Source organism: Brienomyrus brachyistius, chromosome 9 (genome assembly GCF_023856365.1).
Source record: "Brienomyrus brachyistius isolate T26 chromosome 9, BBRACH_0.4, whole genome shotgun sequence".
Taxonomy (NCBI): Eukaryota; Metazoa; Chordata; class Actinopteri; order Osteoglossiformes; family Mormyridae; genus Brienomyrus; species Brienomyrus brachyistius.
Window position 1 is genome coordinate 24983823 of NC_064541.1, and position 14412 is coordinate 24998234.

Here is a 14412-nt window from a genome sequence, read left to right on the forward strand (position 1 = left end):
CAGCATGTCTTTGGACTGTGGGGGGAAACCGGAGTACCCGGAGGAAACCCCACGATGACATGGGGAGAACATGCAAACTCCACACACATGTGACCCAGGCAGAAACTCAAACCCGGGTCCCAGAGGTGTGACGCAACAGTGCTAACCGCTGCACCACCATGCTGCCCCTAGAACCAACATAACCAACGATTTCATCATATAGAGCTAAGTCCAAAAATGCTTTTCCAGCCACAGTTATTCATGACTTCAGTTTCAGCCAGTTTGAAATCAAATGGAGAATCTAGACCAGGGGTGTCAAACTCCAGTCCTGGGGGGCGGAGCCCTGTGTAGCTTAGTTCGTTCCCTGTTCCACCACAAATGATTCAGCTCAAGAGCTGTGTGGTAATTAGCACGAGGAGGTGCAAGGAGTTGATTCAGGTGTATTAAATGAGGGGAAACCCAAAAATGCATAGGGCTCCGCCCCCCAGGAATGGAGTTTGACACCTCTGATCTAGTTTATGCTTAAGAAGGTGAAATTAATAAAAATAATAAACAAATTAAGTTGTAGTTAGTTTTAACTGTTTCCTCAATGTTAAAAACATTATATGAATATATATTCAGGGTTGAGTAATACTTTTCTGCATCTGTACAGCTAGCAGGTGAGAGCATAGACATGGAAACATAACTGTGGCATTGGATAGCCAGTGATCTGCCCTATCAGTATAAACAGTGCATGCAACACATGGATCAAATACCAGTGAAGATAAAACACAGCTGTGTTGTGTGCTAAAACTGCTTGGGGTCGACCTCACATCCCACATACTGTACTTTTCCTGATGTGGTTTGTTCTTTGGTTTGTCTGTGTTAAGACTAAAAGGCTGTGTTTTGTTTTGACGGTGCTAAAGTGAGCACAGTGACTTTCAGAACAGCAACTGCTCCCTGGTCCAACTTCTCGAATGACCCTGCTGCGATGCTCTGTGGGTCTGCCAAGCTGAGTCACCTGTCTGTACTCTATTTCCAGATTCACCACCAGGAAAATGGCTGAGCAAGACATGCTTGTCCGAGAACAGCTGAAGCTCATTTAAATCTGTGGACTCCTACAGTGAAGTGAAGAACAACCCCAAACAGGTAAAATTCTTGTATTTAAAATATACTGTAATATGGGTTGTATCTGCACTAGGGTAATTTATCAAAGTGATTTAAAACTACAATAAAAAGATGCCACTTTTTATAGAGTATTTGAATAACTAAGTGAATACTTACACTGAAGAAGATCTTACAACAACCCCTTAACAGAGAATGTATACTGCATAAAACCCCCCAATAGAGTATGCATGGAATGCATGACTTGTATGACAGGTCACAAGAAATCATACAAACAGATCTACATTTAATGAAGACTGAGGGGAATATATTTGATGATGCTGAAAATACAACGTTTTTAAAATAAGATAAAATGAAACTTTGTTGATCCCTGTGGGGGAGAATTCTGGTGTCCAGCCTGCTTGAGAGCTGACCAGATGGCATCCTTGTGAGATGTCTGGACCATCTCAGCTAACTTTCTGAAATTCTAGTTTGAGGAAGCCACTGCGTCTCCTGACAGGGAGAGTGAATCAAAATAATCCATCCATATTAGATAATGCTTACCCAAGTTTGGAGACTAGTACCAGGATTTGTATGCAAATCATAGGAGAATTTGAGGACAAATTAGGAATTAACTGTAAAAATCATTTTAAGAATGGCTTACATGTTGCTTATCATGGTGTAGTTTTAAGGACATATTGTGATTTATTGTTAATTACTAAAATAACACATGCAATGTGTATCATGTTGCAAAGAGACATTCACTTGAGATTCTAGGCAGATGGCATCATTATTTATATGTGCAAGTTTCTGTGAGGCTTGTTTGAATTGGTGACCTCTTTGCCTTGGTGAAGAAAGAACACAACAATCAACTGTGAGGACTGACAGTTTGACCCTGATATTTTTAAAGATCAAGGTCAGATTTCACACACTAAGTAAACATGTGTTGGTAATAGTGAAACAACAAATGCGTTATCAAAGCTCATAAAGAATAAGTAATATCACAAATTAACAATTTTTTCAGAAAACTGATATAGTGCTTAAAGCAGGCTGGAAACATGGATGGATCTGCAAATGTTTTTAGAGATTTTTTTGGCTTTAATATAGCTTTAGTAGTTGGGAGAGCGGATGGGCAACTAACAGGTATTAAGTTCCACAACTATCAGGTAGGTCGTGGGAGTTTTACTTGCACTAATATGTTCTGAGGGCAGAAGGAAAAATGTTTGGTTCAAAGAGATTGTGATCAGATTGTGGAGGAGGTAGGTCTAAGCAAATTGAGGAGGCAGGACCATCAACTGATTGGTTCTCTCTCTGAACCAATCATATTTCCTTCAACCCTAAGAACATTTGTGTTTAAGTAAAATTCCAATGAGCTAACAGGTATCCTGTATTTATATGCATTACGCTGCCATATACATAAGCATGTCCCTGATACACCACATTGCTGTCCATCATAGCAAAAGCCTATTTAGTTACAGTGCACATAAAAGATTTTTCTGCTGCTGTGTATGCTGCTCACTGACTAGTCTGTTTGTAAGTCTGGATATCATTTGTAAGATCAGATTCTTCCTGATGAATTTCAAAGGACATTCTGATCAGTAACATGACTACAGTCCAGCTAATACTGCTGTGAATGCGGAAGATTAAGGTGGAAACCTCCAGGCAGTATTTTAATGAAGGAACTCATAGCAGTGGAGTATCGCCTTCTGCTGATCTCTTGCCTACAGCACTTTCCATGTTCCTGATGCATTCTGGCATAAGTCCTAAGAGAATGAAACGGATTCCTACTGTATATCTAAATGCAAGTAATGATTTAACAGTCTTTTAGTTGGGGCTGGTCATTGGTACAGATAAAGATAGACAATATTTTTTCTTTTCTGAAAATGCAATATCCTAGCTGTGTGGTCTGTGCCATTCAGTATGATGCCATGTGTGCAAAAGGGGAAAATCACCCACAGACCCATAGATACTGGGGGCATTTCAGTTCCCAACCCTGGTGGTGTAAAGCTGCAATGCTTGGTTTTCTGGGTTGTGTAGTTATTAACTATGCAATAAGTAAATACATGGTTGGGAGTAAAAATGAGTGAATTAAATCACTCAGTGAATAGAACTTTATTTAGTAAGTGCACTTTTACAACCAGCTTTGTTACAAAGAAAACTACAAATTACAATTCAAAAAGTAAGAAAGTGCTTGTGTTATAGGCCTAGATGTGGTTAGAGCAGACAAATAACTGGGAAAAGAAGACGTGAGGCTTTCAAAGGAAGTGCAATTACATCTAGTTAAAATCTGTAAGCTTGTGAATTATAGAAAACAGCAGCCACACAACCGGTCAGTGAGGGTGGGGAGGACTCTGGCAAAAACTTCTCATCATGCTGAAACCATCCATCCATCCATTTTCCAAACCGCTTATCCTACTGGGTCGCGGGGGGTCCGGAGCCTATCCCAGACGCTATGGGCACAAGGCAGGGAACAACCCAGGACGGGGGGCCAGCCCATCGCAGTATACTTGCCATATCTTTTTAAATTAAGCTTTCCTCACAAAGTATTTAGTTTACGTGTACCTTTCAGAACACAACAGTAAATGCCATCACTCCTTTGAAAGCAGTTGAGACCAGATATATTACACAACACATTGCATTTGGTCATTTCTAATTAGGGCAATCAAATGACATTGGTACTGATTTTTTTTTTATATTTTAAGTTAGTTAAAACTTTTTAAACTAAAAAGTATTTCAATTTACTTCGGACTCCAGAATGCAATTGTCTCTCGCTGAATTGTTTGCATTGCTATTTTTATGTATTAAGATTCATCATCTGAAAGCATAGACTTAGGCTTCTTAGCAGGTGTGATCATTCTTAGTGATTCTCTGAATGGGAAACATTGCTTCTTTCTGTGAAAACTGATCTTGATTCTGTAATTGTAGATAGGAGCCACTGAGGTGAATTCAAGGGTAAGTGCACCAAGCTAAAAGCTGACTGTGTTGTCCGGCTTACACAGAAAATCACTTATAAATATACTTAAATATTGCTTTTCACTAAACTAAAAATAGAGAACTGGAATAAAAATACCACATTTGTGTGCCAACTCAAATGGGAAATATCACTGGTAAAGCTGAATTGTTGACCTTCTAAATGATTACATAGAGTATATAGAGTGGGTAGGTAGAGAGCATATAATGTGAATTTCTGCGATTTCTGTTCTTACCTGGTTCAAAAGGTTAGAGTAGAGAGACAGTAGATAGTTTGCTTTCCTGTTTTATGTTTATTTTTTCCGCATTTGGTGCGTCATATCATGTCACTTTTTGAATGAAGTAATGTTGTTTGCTGTGTTGGCCTAGCATCTCACCTAGCGTTCACTACCCTCGTGCCCTGTGCTGCCTGGAATACTCTCCAGGTTGCCCCATAACCCTGACCAGGATAAGCGATTCAAGATAGATTGTAATCTCACATTATGCATAATATAACTCGACAGAATGTCACAAATTGAATTTTGATGATGATGATGATGATAATAGTAGGATAATGTTGCTATATAAAATTATACTGTAGTTTATATCTTTGTTACATTTCGTCAAGTTATTACCTAATGCAGTGTTATTACATGATGTATTGTTACACGTATGAAACAATGCGTTATGTAATAACATCACATTACTGTATGTGATAAAAATTGTTACATTTTATCAAGCTATTACATAATGTGGCATTATTACATAATGCGTTGTTACATGGATAGATGATGAAATATTGCACATTTACTGCACAATGCAGTATATTAGGCAATTTATTAGTAGTACATTTATCAATGTAAGAACAATTCTGATTTTACTATTCTGATGATACTATTCTTGCTTAGGTAAGCTTATATAACGGTCAGGAACTAAATCAACATGCTTCACTCTGCCAGTAGGTTCTTTAGGTCCTGGAATAGAGTTATTATTCCAATATGAACTGGATGTGTTACCCTTTAGTATATAACTCAAATATTTAGTTATTCATATGATCTGGGTATGGAGGGCAATTTAGAGACACCAGTTTGTCTAACTGCCTGCTGTTTGACTGTTTAAGAAAGCATGTGCAAAAGGGAAAATCACCCACAGACCCATAGAAATTGGGGGTATTTCTGTTCCCATCCCTGGTGGTGTAAAGCTACAACACCACCCACTGTGGCACCATGCCACCTGCCATTCCACCTTATTTTCAAGAAAATTACTGTTTGAGCACAAGTGATAAAATTTTCGCTTTGAAAGCACCACTGAAGATTTTGGCTACTAATAATTCTGTCTACTATCAAAAATCACAGCACAAACTAAGAACCGTTAGGCAGCTCTGTTAGGCTGCATATTGCCTGTGTTTGTGCGGGTGTTTTTTCCTGTGTCTTTTATACACTGATTTTAGGATGAAGGTGCTGGCTATGATGATGCAACATAGTTGCTATGCTCAAAGGAGCAGATATAAAGAATCTGTATCCAAATACAGAAAGTCTCTTTCTGCATTATGTAAAGGATTTCTGCAGCACTCAGTGGATCAAGGAATTTCAAGGCTGTTTTTTTTTTTAAATTTTGAATGCATTATACATGCTCAGTGCAACATGCCTTTGGACTTCTTCCTTTGAAGTCAGAAAACGATGCTGAATTATCCATAAATGAGCACTAGATTTGGATTGCAGCTGTGATGTTTTTAACATGTTATTGCAAAGTTGTATTGCAGCACCACTACTGAAATTGTTCAAATATTACATCAACATGATGGTGAATCTGGAAATAAACAGTTTCCTAACAGTCCATTTTAAGTCAAGGGTGTGTGATGAATGTATCTCTAGCTGTGTGTTCACAGATTATACATCCTCTTAGTACTTATGTAGGTGTCCTCTATTTACTCTACATACAGTATATTGCCAAAAGTATTGGGACACATGTCTTGACACACATGTGAACTTCAATGACATCTCATTCCTAATTCATAGGCTTTAATATGGATTTGGCCCACCCGTTGCAGCTATAATTGAATTCAATTCATTTTTATATAGTGCCTTTCACAACAGAGTTGTGAAACAACAAAGTTGGGAGCATGAAATTGTCCACAATAGCTTTGAATACTGCAGCATTAAGAGTTCCTTTCACTGGAACTAAGGAGCCAAACCAAACTCCTGAAAAACAACCCCACATCATAACCCCCCTCCACCAAACGTTACACTTAGCACAATGCAGTCAGGCAAGTACTGTTCTTCTGACAACCCCCAAACCCAGACTCGTCCATCGGATTGCCATACAGAGAAGCATGATTCGTCACTACAGAGAACACGTCTCCACTGCTCCTGAGTCCAGCGGCAGTGTGCTTTACACCACTGCATTCGACGCTTTGCGTTGCACTTAGTGATGTAAGGCTTGGATGCAACTGCTCAGCCATGGAAACCCATTCCATGAAGTTCTCTATGCACTGTTCTTGAGCTAATCTGAAGGCGACTCTGCAGACAGTTGGTGACTTCTACACACTGTGTGCCTCAACATTCGTTGTCCCAGCTCTGTGATTTTACATGACCTACCACTTTGTGGCTGAGTTGCTGTTGTTCGCAATTGCTTCCACTTTGCTATAATACCACTAACAGTTGACTGTGGAATATTTAGTAGCAAGGAAATTTCACAAATGGACTTATTGTACAGGTGGCATCCTATCACAGTACCATGCCTGAATTCACTGAGCTCCTGAGAGCGACCTATTCTTTCGAAAACGTCTGTAGAAGCAGTCTGCATACCTAGGTGCTTGATTTTATACACCTGTGGCCATGGAATTGATTGGAACACCCGAACTGAATGACTTGGTGGGGTGCCCGAATACTTTATAGACAAGTAGTTTCTCTTATTTTTGTGATTCTGTATGTAATTTTACTTGAAGTGCTCATTAGCTTTCACACTGTTGTTCTCAAGAGGACTGAAAGTTTCTGAAAATATTTTTACATTGATGAAAGTATTAAAAATTATATGTAAAGTTTGCTGCTTTTGTTAGCCCATTACAATCCAATTAGCCAAGCACTCACTAACGAAGGCAGCTGTGAAAACCCGTCCTGCCAGAGTATGTAATCATTCTCTACCCTTTCAATTAACAGAAGAGCTGTGGCTTCTGATCCACTGAGAATGCCGATGGAAACTAAATTAAAATCTAATCATGCTGCCATTAATATTCACTGCTAGTGACTCATGCCTAGAGCAGATTCACACAAGCACCTGACAGGTGAGACCTTACACCTGTCATTAATTTCTTTATTAATTAAATGAACTAAAGCAGCATGACACTATTTATTAAAACAACCACAGTGAACATGCATCTTTGCTGGATAAAATTAAACAAAAAGAAAAAAAAAATCTTAAAAAAGTAAGCCTCACCCTCAGTATTGTGCGTTAATAAAGTATTTTGTTAGGGAAATCACATTGTGGGTACAGGTCTTTTAACTGTTCAGCACTCTGTCATTATCACAAGGGCAGATTCACACATACTGTCAAACCTCTGGAAAATAGCATGAGAGTCAGTGTGACTGGGCCTTCAGAAAGAGTACAAGAGTCAGTCTAATTCTACAATCAGAAAAGTACAGGAGTCAGAATCACATGGCCTTCAGAAAAGGCATGAGAGTTTGTCACATGGCATTGAAAAACAGCACCAGAGTCAATGCGACTCAGCCTTCAGAAGGAGTACGGGGGTCAGAATGACTCATCATTCAGAAACAGCACAGGGTTCAGTGTGACATGACCTAAAGTTACAGCATGGGATCAGCGTCACACGGCCTTCAGAAAGAGATCAGGAGTGAGTATGTTTCGACATTCAGAAACAGTGTCAGGGTCAGTGTGACTCGGCAATTAGAAAGAGCACAAGAGTCAGTGTGACATGGCCTTCAGAAAGAATACAGGAGTCAGTATTACTCTGCCTTCATAAACAGCATGAGAGTCAATGTGACATGGCCTTCAGAAAGAAATCAGGAGTCAGTGTGTCTTGGCCTTCAGTAACAGCACCAGAGTCAATGTGACTCAGCCTTCAGAAAGAATACAGGAGTCAGTGTGTCATAGCCTTCAGAAAGAATACAGGAGTCAGTGTGTCATAGCCTTCAGAAAGAATACAGGAGTCAGTGTAACACAGCCTTCAGAAAGAATACAGGAGTCAGTGTGCCATGTCCTTCAGAAAGAATACAGGAGTTAGTGTAACACAGCCTTCAGAAACAATACAGGAGTCAGTGTGCCATGTCCTTCAGAAAGAATACAGGAGTCAGTGTGTCATAGCCTTCAGAAAGAATACAGGAGTCAGTGTGCCATGTCCTTCAGCAACAGCACCGGAGTCAATATCACAGGGACTGTGGTTAAATTTAACTGTGGACTCATGGAGTTCCTTATTTCTACTGCATGTTTTATGCTGGGTACAATGCCTGTGTGTAAAATTAGCATGTAGCTTAATATATACTACTGTGTATGTGCAAGACTGATCCAGAGCTGTGAGGGACAATGTGCATGGTCTTCTGGCTTCGACTGTCCTGAATGGTGAGGACAGTGCAGGAAGAACCTTCTTGACCTCATGTTACAAAAGCAAACACCCCCAAAGTGCTGCAACTCACACCCAATCCAATTTAGCCCTACAATGTCCCTGCATGTGGACCTGAAACATGCAGAGCTGCCTCTGCAGGACTGAAGGCTGTAGTATATTCTAACATCACTTTACAGAAAACAGACAGGGGGGCACCTACTATGATTTATTAAATTAACAAAAGACACGATATGTTGCCCCTAGTTGTTTTTCTTTGGGACCCTGCAGGTTGTCCTGGGTATCAATGAGGGTATTCAGGGTTCCTTACACAGATGGAAGAAGTTGCGGGTCTTTCTGATGGTCAGGAATGTGACAGATCTGCAGGAGTGGACTACATTAGCAGAGACCCCAATATATCTTTTTGTTGGCATAATTATGCTATGCTACACTTATGCTGTCTCCTTGGCTGTCAGACACTAGTCCAGCCAGTGATGCTACAGTTTGCTGTAAGGGTGTTCATCCTGAACAACAGCAGGGAGAATCTGGAAGGTTGGAGAAGTGCTCATTCATTTTTTTAAGTTGAAATATGAATGACACAAGGGGAGATGTGTATAATGAAGATGTAAAAAAACAGATTGATTTAAGCATTGCAAAGATGGGAAATCCAATACAGTAAATGAGGATTTATCTCATCTGTCCCCTTTGATCTTCAGTTCAGGCCTCTAGGACAACTAATGAGGGTCTGCAGCCCAGCGTGTGATGTGGCTTTAACCACGGGGTGAACTGGGCTTGTATGCCTCGCAGCTTATGCTTATATTATTAGTGTCAGCAATGCTCCTGGAGTACGATATCATTTGTTGTGCATTAAAGTGTGGATGCGGAAAATGGGGAGCTCCTTAATGGTAATGGTTAATCAAGAGTCCAGCTGGAGAAGGGGTGGACAATCAGGCACTACCTGGGGAAATCAGGAGTGTTGGCAGGTATGCATTGGCAGGAATCACTGGTACCATACGCTGGAGCATAGCACTGTATTAAATTTATAAATAACCATATGTGTAAACAGCAGGGTGAACATTGATAAGAAGGAGCTTAAAGGGCATGATTTTCTCTGTCCCCAGGTTCAGCTCCAGGCTGCTAATAAGACCAGCTGTATGAGGGCCAGGCCGGGCTCTTTGCAAGGTGAGACCATGCACCCTGCAGACTGACGATCATTTCTGCTGCTAACAAAACAACCCCCAAAAGGGGTCAACATTCATTCAGTATTTATGAACTTTGATACCTTAAGACTAAGAAGACATTATGGAGCCATGAATGATTAATATGTGACACACATCATAAATAAATGATGCATATTTCATCATGTGACATTGCTGAATGTTGAAATATACGAATAAATAAAAAACATCAAAACAGTAAGCAGCCTGACAGTACAAACCCAGACTGACAAACACATTCAAAATGATTGTGTTAAAGTCATTGTAAACAAATACACGTTATTTATCTATTTGCTCTACTTACACTATATTGTCAAATGTGTTGAGACACCTGCTTTTACACACACATGAACTTTAATGACATCCCATTCTTAATACATAGGCTTTAATATGGAGTTGGCCCACCCTTTGCAGAAATAACAGCTTCAACTCTTCTGGGAAGGCTGTTCATAAGGTTTAGGAGTGTGTTTATTGGAATTTTTGACCATTCTTCCAGGAGAGCATTTCTGAGGTCAGGCACTGATGTTGGACGAGAAGGCCTGGCTCGCAGTCTCCGCTCTAATTCATTCCAAAGGTGTTCTATCGGGTTGAGGTCAGGGGTCTGTGCAGGGCAGTCGAGTTCCTCCACATCACACTTGTTCATGCATGGATGTCTTATGGATGTCGCTTTGTGCACTGGTGTGCAGCCATGCTGGAACAGGAAGGGGCCATCCCCAAACTGCTCCCACAAAGTTGGGAGCATGAAATTGTCCTAAATGCCTTTGAATGCTGCAGCATTAACAGTTCATTTCACTGGAGCTAAGGGGCCAAACCCAACCAACTGTGCGCCTCAGCATGTGTTGTCCCCGCTTTGTGATACTACATTTCTAGTATCTAGTTGCTGTTGGTCCCAATTCCTTCCACTTGATTATAATACCACTAACAGTTGACTGTGGAATATTTAGTAACTAACTTTGTACCATGCTTGAATTAACTGAGCTCCTGAGAGTGACCCATTCTTTCACAAATTTTTGTTGAAGCAATCCGCAAGTCTAGGTGCTTGATTTTATACACCTGTGGCTATGGAAGTGATTGGAACACCTGAATTCAATGATTTGGAGGGGTGTCCCAATACATTTGGCAATATAGTGTATGTACAAGCAAATGGGATGTGATGTAGTACACAGGCACAAAAGAGAATGTGATGTAGTACATAGACTCATAGGCACAGGAAGTGGGAATGTGGTACAGAGGTACATAGTAAGACAGAGATACAGGGGTATGAGACCCTCCAAAGATTCAAGTGTTTCAAAAGTTCCCCTTCAGTGTCTTCATTATCCAAGACTTATGGAATAATTGAAAGTTCAGCTAGAGTGGAGTTCTGAATTGATATCTACTGTCTGTTAAATGGTACAGTGTTTACATCACTTAAATTGCTAACAGCGAAGTCCCTCAAATAAGTTATTCTGGAAGTGATTTAGACAGTCAAGTTGGACTTGGAACTTCTGGAATAGATTTAGGGTTCATTTAAAAATGTGAGTATCCACTACCTATTTTTACTGAGTCACTCAAACAGAAATTTGCTTTTCTGCTCTCAAATTCCACCACCCTTTTTCCATCATATGTCACCGATTGCTGCTAGCAGGTGAAAAGTAAATCAGCAAGAAGTGTCAGCTGAATCATTATCTCAGTCCTTGACCCTCCTCCTCATTGTCTCTGGTTTTGATTGTAAAAGTATAATTTTAAAAGTAGTTTTGTATATGCCAGTAATATATATTGCATTATTCGAGACTACAAATAAAATAAAGTGAGATAGAGAGAGTCAGTCAGTCAGTCAGTCAATTATAAACTCACTGAAAAGTGTCATGGCAGTGAGACATACCTAGTGATACTCTTCACCGGAGATGCTCTTAACCATTTCTTCGCACTACACATTTATTATAATCTCATGTTGACTGAAGTTTTCAAAACATCTGTGTTGATTGGGCCTGAAATCTTTCTAGCTGCTTCTTTCCCACCTGCATTTTACTTTGTTCCTCAGAAGTAGTCAGCATAAACATGACAGGTGGCTAACCATAGCCTGCAATACTTCGCTTCTGTAAACAGGTTTTCAGAAATATATTATGATAAATGGTATTGCAATGCTGCCTGTTTAATATTGCCTGTCTCTTGCTGAGCGGTAATGCTGCCAAAGCTTACAATTAAATCAAACTCACAAGTACGTCAAACAGAAGGCAATAACGGCAGAGACCTCTACTGAGCTCCAGGTTCACTCTGCGCTTAGGTCTTATAAGCCACACATCATTCACTGCTCTCATTTTATGCTTGTCATCAAACTTAATTTGTAAAGATGAGCTGAGTGTTCAGTTGATTCGCATGGATAATAAATCGGAAACACCAAGGCTGGAAGGCAGTTGTCAGTCAAGATGAATGACAGGTGCAGACACATAAAACCTGAGACTATTTCACTGTGAAAAGTACAGAAGTTTTACTGTGCATGATTCATCACTGACAGTAAAAATATTGTTTAATTACAAACCTGTCACTGCACCCTGAAAAATAATTTGTGTTTTTTTCAGAAAAGCATCTATTGTCTAATGTTCTGTTTTCCTGCTTTTAGCCGAGAAGAAGGTGCTGGGCAGAGAAGATATTAAGTAATGCTTTACATTAGCTGCACCTTCACAATGCCTTTATAATGCATTTGCAGAACATTCAATGCACCTTCATAATACATTCATAATGCATTTATAGAACATTTACAAGCAGTATGTAAATATATCTTAAGCATGTCCTTAAGCAGATCTTGCATTGCATTCCTAACAATTTCAATTAATTTTAATATAAAGCTTTAATATACATTAATAACAAAAAGTACAACATTATATATATTTCACCAGTCCTGTCTTGTTCATTAAAAATATTGTGAATGTGATACTTTAAGATGTTAAGGTATGCTTACATGGTGGATATGAATGTTCTGAGTGAATTAAAAATGCTTCGTCAAGGTGCACTTAATATAAAGAGTTACCTGATATTTACTCTTTGCCTTGGCAGGCTCTAATGCTTAATTAACTAAGTAATCCTGCAGTGATATTAATTTGTCAGTCGAGAATGGTGATGACATTATGACAGAATGGCATAAACTAACAGGGTATAAAAATACCGAAAGGGATTGTGTAAAAAGTTCTGATCCTCAGCCTGATATTGAGTTGATTTTGTTATGGGATATGTATTGGAGTAGACATGTCCTATGCCCCCAACTACACTCACACACTGCACTACTTGGTCAAATATGTAAATGATAATTACTATACTAATGAAGACAAGGCTGGGAGAGATTGAAATAACAGAAAAGCAGTTACCTTCAAGCCACTTGGCCATTGGATCTGTGGCAGTTCTACTTGTCTTATCAACCACTGACCGATACAAAAGCTTTTAAGAGGTCAGATAAAGACATTACAGGTGGCAGACCTGGGGTTGCTAGTGATACATTGGGATGAAGATAAAGTGACCTGAATATCTACCTCATAACCGTTTCATCCTACTATGGCGATTATTTCTCAACAGAATTATGAGTGATTTTATGGGCTTGGGATGGCATAGAGCCATAAGATCAGTTTGAATAAATGACAGAGTAGACATTAGATAGAGCATAGTGTTGATGTGAGAATGTGAGACTGTCCATACAGTGTAACGCAATATGATCATTAATTCCATCACTTTCGCTTTAGATTAGGGCTGACTTTGGAAGGTGTGATCCCCTTTGCGTCATCAGTCCACAATGGGTAGTGAGTCTATGAACTACACCAGTCTGCTAGTTACATTGGTAACCAACACACATGAGGTGATTTGATCCAGTGCCCAGGACACGTGGGATAGTGATAAGCTCCATCCCTGTATGTTTTAATTAAATTACATAGAAAAAAGATTCCTCTGATCTTGCTTTTGGTGCTTTATTACCTCAAGCCAATGACACAGCCTAGAGATGAGAAAGGAAGAGAAAATGGTAATGAAGAGAAGAGAAGAAAAGGGACGTGTTCCTGGTGCTGGCTTGAATGACTAATGGACTATTAATACATGCGGATCACACCCAACGAGCACTAATTAAGGCTGGCATGTCACCAAGTAGTATCATAATGGGTTCCAATCCTTCATTTTTTTATTGATAATGCAGGTAGCTTGGTAGTAAACTTTCGAGTCGAGTTCCCCTTGAAATTTGTTCTGGCATCCTCTGCCCGGTAGCATCTACCAAGGGGGACTTATCGGTAAAGTTGCCCGACCCACCAGGAAATTTATTTCTGGCTTTGAGCCTGATGTGAGGACATAATTTGTCATGTAATTCTAAGTTATATGCAACAGGTGGTGCTATAAGACAGTGGTATACTTCCATATGTCCTACTTTAAGAAACTTTAAGAAATGTGGTTTATGAACCATATGGTACATATGCATAAGTACCACTGAACCTGTGTGGTACATACACACAGACTGTGATGCTTGTACTTAAATCATTTGCAGATGGCTGGGGTTGCGCCGAGGTAGTTTGCACACCCTACGGACTATTTGCAAGGTATTTAAATTGCTACATAAATGAGTGTGCAGACTGTGTGACATTAGTTAGATCCAGGAGACACTATGGACAGTATATTCAC

General features: G+C 39.7%; 1 protein-coding gene across 14 annotated transcripts in view; it reads left to right on the forward strand.

The window, feature by feature from the left end:
- LOC125749067 (poly(rC)-binding protein 3-like) overlaps nt 1-14412 on the forward strand; it is a 61587-nt gene that overhangs the window by 18651 nt on the left and 28524 nt on the right. For 12 of the 14 annotated variants that reach the window (XR_007399768.1, XR_007399769.1, XR_007399770.1 and 9 more), the window contains exons 2-3: nt 1001-1107; nt 9688-9748. The gene's annotated coding sequence lies outside the window, so the exon portion shown is untranslated. The remainder of the gene's footprint in view (nt 1-1000; nt 1108-9687; nt 9749-14412) is intronic. The other 2 variants (XM_049025934.1, XM_049025936.1) reach the window with 1 other exon arrangement.